We start from the raw sequence: 10,785 nt of genomic DNA, 5'->3' as shown, positions 1-10,785 counted from the left end.
TTTACTCTAGGCGCTTCTTTCTTTCGTTCTCGCGAGTGCTCGTTGTCTATTCTCTTCTTTGTTTTGTCTTTTTTCTATCATCTACTGTTTCCAGTTATATTGCTTCTTTTTCGTGTGATTTCATCTTGTTTTCTAACAAGAAGACTTATTTCCTCTACGTGTATTCTTTAATGAGGGATAACCAGTCACTTGTCCCAGAGATTGTGTGTCTGGAGAAGGCTTTGATTGGAGGTTAGACAAGGAGCGGATGTGGTTGCTGAAGCTCAAAGTGAATGTGAGGGTGCAGCTGAGAGAGAGGGTAGGGACAGTTGTGCAGACGGGAGTGAAGCTGAGGGTGAGAGTGAACGTTATAGCGAGGGTTAGGGCGCAGGTCAGGGTGGTAGTGTGGGTTATAGTGAGGTTATGATGCAGCTGAAAATAATAGTGAGAGTTAGGATGCGCGGAGGGTTAGGTGCAGATGAAGATAATAATGAACGTCAGGATGTAGCTGAAGATGATAGTGAAAGTTGGGATGCAGCTGAAGATGATAGTGAAAGTTGGGATGCAGCTGAAGATGATAGTGAAAATAAGGGTGCAGTTTAAGATGATAGTGAAAGTTAGGATGCAGCTGAAGATGATAGTGAAAATAAGGGTGCAGCTGAAGATGATAGTGAAAGTTAGGATGCAGCTGAAGATGATAGTGAAAATAAGGGTGCAGCTGAAGATGATAGTGAAAGATAGGATGCAGCTTAAGATGATAGTGAAAGATAGGATGCAGCTGAAGATGATAGTGAAAATAAGGGTGCAGCTGAAGATGATAGTGAAAGTTAGGATGCAGCTGAAGATGATAGTGAAAATAAGGGTGCAGCTGAAGATGATAGTGAAAGTTAGGATGCAGCTGAAGATGATAGTGAAAATAAGGGTGCAGCTGAAGATGATAGTGAAAGATAGGATGCAGCTGAAGATGATAGTGAAAATAAGGGTGCAGCTGAAGATGATAGTGAAAATAAGGGTGCAGCTGAAGATGATAGTGAAAGTTAGGATGCAGCTGAAGATGATAGTGAAAATAAGGGTGCAGCTGAAGATGATAGTGAAAGTTAGGATGCAGCTGAAGATGATAGTGAAAATAAGGGTGCAGCTGAAGATGATAGCGAAAGTTAGGATGCAGCTGAAGGTGATAGTGAAAATAAGGGTGCAGCTTAAGATGATAGCGAAAGTTAGGATGCAGCTGAAGATGATAGTGAAAATAAGGGTGCAGCTGAAGATGATTGTGAAAGATAGGATGCAGCTGAAGATGATAGTGAAAATAAGGGTGCAGCTTAAGATGATAGCAAAAAGTTAGGATGCAGCTGAAGATGACAATGAAAGTTGGGATGCAGCTGAAGATGATAGTGAAAGTTAGGATGCAGCTGATGCGCGGAGGGTTAGGTGCAGATGAAGATAATAATGAACGTCAGGATGTAGCTGAAGATGATAGTGAAAGTTGGGATGCAGCTGAAGATGATAGTGAAAGTTAGGATGCAGCTGAAGATGATAGTGAAAATAAGGGTGCAGCTTAAGATGATAGTGAAAGTTAGGATGCAGCTGAAGATGATAGTGAAAGTTGGGATGCAGCTGAAGATGATAGTGAAAATAAGGGTGCAGCTTAAGATGATAGTGAAAGTTAGGATGCAGCTGAAGATGATAGTGAAAATAAGGGTGCAGCTTAAGATGATAGTGAAAGTTGGGATGCAGCTGAAGATGATAGTGAAAATAAGGGTGCAGCTTAAGATGATAGTGAAAGTTAGGATGCAGCTGAAGATGATAGTGAAAATAAGGGTGCAGCTTAAGATGATAGTGAAAGTTAGGATGCAGCTGAAGATGATAGTGAAAATAAGGGTGCAGCTGAAGATGATAGTGAAAGATAGGATGCAGGTGAAGATGATAGTGAAAGATAGGATGCAGCTGAAGATGATAGTGAAAATAAGGGTGCAGCTGAAGATGATAGTGAAAGTTAGGATGCAGCTGAAGATGATAGTGAAAATAAGGGTGCAGCTGAAGATGATAGTGAAAGATAGGATGCAGCTGAAGATGATAGTGAAAGATAGGATGCAGCTGAAGATGATAGTGAAAATAAGGGTGCAGCTGAAGATGATAGTGAAAGTTAGGATGGAGCTGAAGATGATAGTGAAAATAAGGGTGCAGCTGAAGATGATAGTGAAAGTTAGGATGCAGCTGAAGATGATAGTGAAAATAAGGGTGCAGCTGAAGATGATAGTGAAAGATAGGATGCAGGTGAAGATGATAGTGAAAGATAGGATGCAGCTGAAGATGATAGTGAAAATAAGGGTGCAGCTGAAGATGATAGTGAAAGTTAGGATGCAGCTGAAGATGATAGTGAAAATAAGGGTGCAGCTGAAGATGATAGTGAAAGATAGGATGCAGCTGAAGATGATAGTGAAAGATAGGATGCAGCTGAAGATGATAGTGAAAATAAGGGTGCAGCTGAAGATGATAGTGAAAGTTAGGATGGAGCTGAAGATGATAGTGAAAATAAGGGTGCAGCTGAAGATGATAGTGAAAGTTAGGATGCAGCTGAAGATGATAGTGAAAATAAGGGTGCAGCTGAAGATGATAGCGAAAGTTAGGATGCAGCTGAAGATGATAGTGAAAATAAGGGTGCAGCTTAAGATGATAGCGAAAGTTAGGATGCAGCTGAAGATGATAGTGAAAATAAGGGTGCAGCTGAAGATGATTGTGAAAGATAGGATGCAGCTGAAGATGATAGTGAAAATAAGGGTGCAGCTTAAGATGATAGCAAAAAGTTAGGATGCAGCTGAAGATGATAGTGAAAGTTTGGATGCAGCTGAAGATGATAGTGAAAGTTAGGATGCAGCTGATGCGCGGAGGGTTAGGTGCAGATGAAGATAATAATGAACGTCAGGATGTAGCTGAAGATGATAGTGAAAGTTGGGGAAGCAGCTGAAGATGATAGTGAAAGTTAGGATGCAGCTGAAGATGATAGTGAAAATAAGGGTGCAGCTTAAGATGATAGTGAAAGATAGGATGCAGCTGAAGATGATAGTGAAAGTTGGGATGCAGCTGAAGATGATAGTGAAAAATAAGGGTGCAGCTTAAGATGATAGTGAAAGTTAGGATGCAGCTGAAGATGATAGTGAAAATAAGGGTGCAGCTTAAGATAATAGTGAAAGTTGGGATGCAGCTGAAGATGATAGTGAAAATAAGGGTGCAGCTTAAGATGATAGTGAAAGTTAGGATGCAGCTGAAGATGATAGTGAAAATAAGGGTGCAGCTGAAGATGATAGTGAAAGTTAGGATGCAGCTGAAGATGATAGTGAAAATAAGGGTGCAGCTGAAGATGATAGTGAAAGTTAGGATGCAGCTGAAGATGATAGTGAAAATAAGGGTGCAGCTGAAGATGATAGCGAAAGTTAGGATGCAGCTGAAGATGATAGTGAAAATAAGGGTGCAGCTGAAGATGATAGCGAAAGTTAGGATGCAGCTGAAGATGATAGTGAAAATAAGGGTGCAGCTGAAGATGATTTGAAAGATAGGATGCAGCTGAAGATGATAGTGAAAATAAGGGTGCAGCTTAAGATGATAGCAAAAAGTTAGGATGCAGCTGAAGATGATAGTGAAAGTTTGGATGCAGCTGAAGATGATAGTGAAAGTTAGGATGCAGCTGATGCGCGGAGGGTTAGGTGCAGATGAAAATAATAATGAACGTCAGGATGTAGCTGAAGATGATAGTGAAAGTTGGGATGCAGCTGAAGATGATAGTGAAAGTTAGGATGCAGCTGAAGATGATAGTGAAAATAAGGGTGCAGCTTAAGATGATAGTGAAAGTTAGGATGCAGCTGAAGATGATAGTGAAAATAAGGGTGCAGCTGAAGATGATAGTGAAAGTTAGGATGCAGCTGAAGATGACAATGAAAGTTTTGGTGCAGCTGAAGATGAAAGTGAAAATTATGAAGCAGCTGAACATGATAGTTCTCAGCTGCACCCTACCTTTTACTAACATCTTCAGCTGCATCCTCCTTTTCACTATTATCTTCAGCTACACCCTAAGTTTTCACTATCACAGTTACGTAGATCGGTGCTCATTGTCTAATTCACTGGATTGTCTGGTCCGGACTCGATTATTTACAGACCGCGTGTCATTTTGCTGGAATATTGCTGAATGCGGCGTTAAACAAAAAACAAACATACTTTAATCATTACATCTTTTTACGCCACATCTTTTAACATAAGATAATATTCATACATATTGTGAGTAAAGTACAATTAATGCATTAGCCGCTGTCAAAATGTGACCTCAATGTTACAATCGGCAACAATTTACAAGATGCTCTGCTTCAGATACATAAATTTGGAAATATAAACAACCTTTAACACCGCATGTGACAAACTTATTTTCCTTTTAAATCGACGATGTGTAACATTGTTGTATCATCGCTCTTCCAAACCCAGTGAATATGGACACATGTTTTTATGTTCTTTGAAATCGTTAATCAACCGATGGCCAGGAATAAAAGTTTTACATTTCACAAAGTGGATCTACGTTTGAATATATATTCTTATTCCTCCATTGGAGAGTAACATACATAATTGGTAAAAGTTACATTGTACGGTTACACAGGCATCACAGGCATCACTAGTGTAGTGACACCCACATCGGACACACACACGCCATAAGCAAAAATATCACAAACCTTCATAACCAACCATTTAATATTCTGGGGGAAGGGGGAGGAGGTGTAGAGATGTTTTTTGTCACTGCTTCAGAGCAAGCAATTATTTTGCATTGTTGGAGAAACCAAACAATTTAATTTAGATTCAAAACACATTCTTTACATCACATCCATCATGTCAAGCAAGAAATATATTCTCACACACCAGAATACCAAATGCACGTCCCTAATGATAAATTTATATATTTTAGTTTGTTTGGTGTGTTCCGTTCAACCGAAATCAATTTATCACTATTTCGAAACAAATTATTTACTTATTACGAGCTTCTTCTTAGGAGCAAGAAGCAATCGAGATTAAACCACCAAGTAGGTTTAGGATGTTGTATATGTAAATTTCACAGAATGAACAACATAATATAATATGATGGTTATTGAAAGCATGACGAAGTATTAAACGAACAGAAACCGTTATATGGACACAGAGAAGACAGATTTATTAACTATATAGGCCGGAGGCACATAATACAAGTATTTAATATAATTTAGAGACGCATGCTTATTTTGGTTTACATTTATTGGATATTTACAAACACAGTTGTACAAGTTATGTGACAACTTGCCTTAATTGATGTACTTTATAAAGGTGCAGGATAACATTGTACAATACTTCATTCTTTGTAGATGCCAATTGATTTACAAGATGATATGTAGATTGATCATTACCATGTACATGTGGTAGATGGATGCTTAGATAAATATATATTAATACATCAAAATACTTCAAGTCTATACAAGAAGGTATATGTGCATATTCAATATTTGTGTATCTAGTAGTAGTTTCTACAGCTAACCCAAAGTTACTACATCTAAATTTTGCAAAAGCAGACCATAAGTAAACAGGGATATTTGATGAAAGGTATGATTTAACATTTAAAAATCACTTAAACTGTACATACATGTAATACCTACACTTTGATGATTTGGTAATCAGTGCTTGCTGTTGATTATCAAAGATTGTTTTCTTAAAAATGGATATAAAACTGTTTATATTACCAACACCTTGGGCTATCCACGCAAATCCTAAACCGAACTGAAAAAGTATATTTTTATATTGGTAAATGAAGCGACAAAACCCTTTCCATATCCAATAGAAATCTCTGTATAAAGAAGTGCCGATTGAAAAAAACACGGGAGCATATGGTACAAGTCAAAATGAGGAATTGCATCGGACATCATTTTTGTCACGCGTCAAAGTTCGAGATGTCCTACATGTCTACCATAAAACTGTATGAAAGCTCTACTGAGGCCTTGAATGTCGAAACCTTCATCAAACAACTTCTGAGCAAGAGTCGTATGACGCTTTTTTATATCTTGGTAGCATGAGCATGCTCGATTGTATCTCAAAATTTGAGAAATGTATACTCCAAAGGCTGGAGCTGCTGAAATATTGCTCGACATGAAGGGAAGGTTGAAGTCATCGCTCTGGTCATATAGTCTGGTGAAGAGTGTTTTGTCACTATGAATCGTTATGCACAGATCTAAATATGGTGAGGCGCTCTCACTGGTCTCTTTATTTATAGTTCAGGTGGGTAAATCAGTGAGAGAAAATTGGCTGTTTGATTGTCATTGCACGATATCCAGTCATTGATATACCTGAAGCTTGAGTTACATTTTGGCAACATTTCCTTGTTGTGACTTTGCCAATCCGAACAGAAAATCCGATTCACATGCATTGAGAAACAGTTCAGCAATAAGGGGAGCACAATTGGTGTCTTATCCCAATTTTTTACGTAGATGTTATCGATGAGGATGTCAAGGTTTATACGTGTAATGTTTTCTCAGTAAACTTCAAATGGCATTTGCTATCATTTTTCGCAAATTGCCCTGAACCTCTGAATATAGATACGTAACTGTATCTGTGTTTACCACGTTTTGTAACAAAAGCCTCATGGATAAAGGAGTGAGTGAGTATGGTTTTCCGCCGCCTTTGGCATATTCCAGCAATATCACGGCGGGGGACACAAGGAAATGGGCTTCACACATTATACCCATGTCGGGAATCGAACGTGGGTCTTCGGCGTGACGAGCGAACGCTTTAACCACTAGGCTACCCTACCGCCCGTTAAAGGAAGGAAGTTTTTCCTTAAGTTTGTCATGTGGGATAGTGGTGTTCACAGTTGAAAAATCAATTGACAGAATGGAACTTTGTTCCTTTCGGGACATCATTATGAACATTCCTGATTTTGGTTTTGTTGAAATTTAATTATTTCATACCCGTGGTATCACACAATTTCGTCAAGGTATTGATAATATTTTGCAATTGTAAACTAAAATCAGCCATTGGCGATATATCATCTGCAAACATTAACGCAAACAAATTATCGCAACTTCGAGAGACAAATATGACTCTACCACCACAGCCCACCATGACATTAACAAGTCGATTTATGAAAATAATGATTTATGATAAATAGTTGAAGGCTTAAATGCACCCCTCACGGGGACCGATATTACAATCAAATAATCTGAAAGGCAATTCGAAATCCTAACACAAACACTGAGCTTAGAACAAATTGATATTATAATGTCATGAAATCTAGAAGTTACACAAACTTTTTGGAGGCTGTCAAATAAAACATCGTGTTTAAAGAATAACATGCCTTTGAAAAATCAACAAATACACAATAAAACCTACCTTTCTTTTTACTAGTATACAATTGTTTGCATCACAGAATATGTATATATATATATAATGAAGAAATATATAGTAGTCTGTAAATACGAATTTTGAAAACTATGAAGACATTAGTAATAAACCTGATAATGTGAATCATTTTGCTTTCCATTAATCAACATCAAACTTATGATTTCCAATAATGGTTATGTTTGTATTGTTTCAAGCACTTTCACCAACAGGCACGTTTGGACGTGTCTGCTTTAAAACAATGACACGTACTGTTTATTAGCCCATGGAAAATCGCGATCGATATGTGATGAAGGATGGAAATTAAAACTAATAGGAACGAAAAAGCAAGGCGAAAGGAATGTTGTCAGTTTCAACACTTCGCTTTGACAACTTGTCAATATTCAATAGGTGTAATAGTACGGCTGAGTGGTTTTCATTGCGATTCTGGTTCCTTGTCATTTTTATCTCGCTACGCCCAATGCTTGTGTTTATATGCTGAGCTCACGGGGGTTCTCCTGTCCATGGAGATGCCAAGAGTTGGCTTGTTCAATGCTTTCGTATATTTTCAGATTAGTATTCGTCACCCTTTCTATGCTCCTAGGTAAAGTTACGCCCATAACAAAATCGAAAATCGGAATTGTGAAAGAAGACTCTTTGCAGAACACTGCAATTAATTTCTTCACTGTATTATTAGATTTCCATTACAAACACACGTCCTGCTTGCATTTCGATTTTTATAAAAGAACATCGTTAATGAATTTATGAAACCCCAATATTTTTATAGAAGCGGTGCACTGGGTTATAACATACACAAAAACGAATGCTTTTAAACTAAGGTCTAAATTATCACTAAAAGTAAACGTACCTCTTATAAAGCATGCAGGAGGATGTGACACATAACGGTGAATAAGTAGGATGGCAGAGGTGGCGTGGGTTCAACTTCTGGGGCACTGTTTAAGTTGTTTTAGTTTATCCGAAAAACAACTCCCATGTTGAATGTGACTAGGGAAGGTGAAAACAATTTTCGCAGTATCAGAAGGTCATAGTAAGAATTACGTAGGTCTGTTCATCTAGAATGAAACCAAATACTGTTTAAGTTAAATGGATTGGAGAAAAGGAAGTGAAGTTGATGCCATTATCGGAGCTTTAAATGGTTGAACTGGTATAGGTTCAATTGTCCACAACATCTTTGTGAAGCCGGTTAACGCATGCTTGTCTAAAGAAGCGACTAACGGGATCGGGTGGTTAGACTCGGTAACATGGTTGATGCATGTAATCGTATCCCACTTGCGTAGATCCATACTCATGATATCTGTCACTGGATTGTCTGGCCCAGACGCAATTATTTAAAGACCACCGTCATATAGGTTGAATATTGCTGAGTGCGGCGTTAAACAACTTACAAACCAACAAACACAACTAGAAGTATAGAACTAACACAAGTTCGCTCTTTCTTCAAAGCTTTACGTAAGTGTAGTTTTGCATAGGAATGGTCTCGTAAGTTTTGATTGAGTTGTATTTTGGGTTTGGCAATAATCACACTAAAGATCTAAATCAGTGCATTCTGGTTAAAGGAAACATGCTGAAAGAGCTTCGTAAAGAAGTGATGTCTGTTCTCCAAAGGCTTTTTAAAGGTCATCAGATATACGTGTTATTGATCACGTTTTTCTTTGGTGTAATTCAATGATGACTGGCAGAGATAAACTTCAACGAGTGTGGGATTAACGGAATAACGGAAACAAGTTAGTAAGTTGTTGTTGTGTGTGTGTGTGAGAGAGAGAGAGGGGGAGAGAGGGGGAGAGAGGGAGAGAGAGACACAGAGACAGACATATACAATGAAAGACACTGAAATAGAGGAGAGAGACATGAGACCGAGAGAGGGGGAGGAGAGGGTGTACTCACCAGTAATATGACACGCTTAACTGCCCCCAACAAATGTGGATATAGTTTTGTAAAAAGAAGTGGTATTTTTTCCCGCAGACGTACTCATTTTAGCAATCGTGGTTGGGGAAGACATTAAGCAATAAGATATTAACTGAATCGTCCCTCCGTTCGTTATGGCAATCGCATGGGAATCACCAGCATTCACAGGGAACTACTCTGCTGCGTTGGTTTGCTTCATCGGCACTAATGCTGTCATTATATCCTGAACACAGCAGCGTATAATACTTCATTCAGGGACGCATCTTCATATTGACTTAGACGGCCTCCGTGATCTAGTGGTAGAGCGTCCACCCGGAGAGCGGAAGGTCCGGGGTTCGATCCCCGTCCGCGTCATACCAAAAGACGTTAAAAGATGGTACTTGTTGTTACCCTGTCTGGTGCTCGGCATTAAGGGACTAAAACAAGGAGTGGTCGGCTCGGAGTCAGTACACTGTGTCTGAATGGGGTATTCACTTTAAACTGCGGCATGGTATCTCAGTGAGCTAGCGCTATAAATCGGCATTAGTACGGACTAGTACAAGCAGCCACACACACACGCATGCATGCACGTCGCTATATAAGTGCAATAATCTTGGACGCGACGTTAAAACCCAATTTCACTTCACCTCATATCGACTTAACATTATTAATTAATTGTTTACACGACAAGCCTCACAGGACGTTACATTGCGTATAGTTACTTTACATCACACGTGTGACAATCCAATGTATTCTTGAAATAATGATAAAAAAACAATTTATTTTATAAAGCTAGGTAGATAGTTCTTGGACGCTTGCGCCTACAAGAGCAACTGAGATGTAAGGTGTATAGGTGTATATGCATGACATATCTTAAGAGGTTTGTGTGAACTTCCTTTCTTTGCCCTTTGTTTTTCTTTGTTTTTGTATCCTCTATTTTTCTAGTTATGTTGCCTTTTTTTAGTCTTGATTTCATCGGGCTTTCTTACAAAAAGACGTATTTCCTCCACGTATGTTCCCTAATGAGGGATAAGCTGTTGTCGAAAGTATGTTTTTCACCCAGTGATTGTGTATCTGAATAGGTTTGAGGTAAGGTACATGTAAGCGGGGGATGTGGTTGCTGCGAAAACTAAAACTCTGAGTAAACGTGAGGATGCAGCTAAGAGAGAGGGCGATCGCACTGGTGCAGTTGGAGGTGAAGCTGGGGTGATAGTGGGGGTGAGGGCGAGGGCGAGGGCGAGGGCGCAACTGTGGGTGATAGTAAAAGTTAGAGCGCAGCTGTGGGTGATAGTGAAGGTTTGAGCGCAGCTGTGGGTGGAAGTGAAGGTTTGAGCGCAGCTGTGGGTATTAGTGAAAATTAGAGCGCAGCTGTGGGTGGAAGTGAAGTTTAGGGCGCAGCTGTGGGTGATAGTGAAAGTTAGAGCGCAGCTGAGGTTATAGTGAAAGTTAGAGCGCAGCTGAGGTTATAGTGAAAGTTACAGCGCAGCTGTTGGTGGAAGTGAAGGTTAGAGCGCAGCTGTGGGTGAT

This window comes from Haliotis rufescens, unplaced genomic scaffold, assembly GCF_023055435.1.
Source record: "Haliotis rufescens isolate VD_foot unplaced genomic scaffold, xgHalRufe1.0.p SCAF_4, whole genome shotgun sequence".
In the NCBI taxonomy this organism is placed as follows: domain Eukaryota; kingdom Metazoa; phylum Mollusca; class Gastropoda; order Lepetellida; family Haliotidae; genus Haliotis; species Haliotis rufescens.
The sequence above is the reverse complement of the archived record's forward strand: the minus strand, read 5'-3'. Positions refer to the sequence as shown.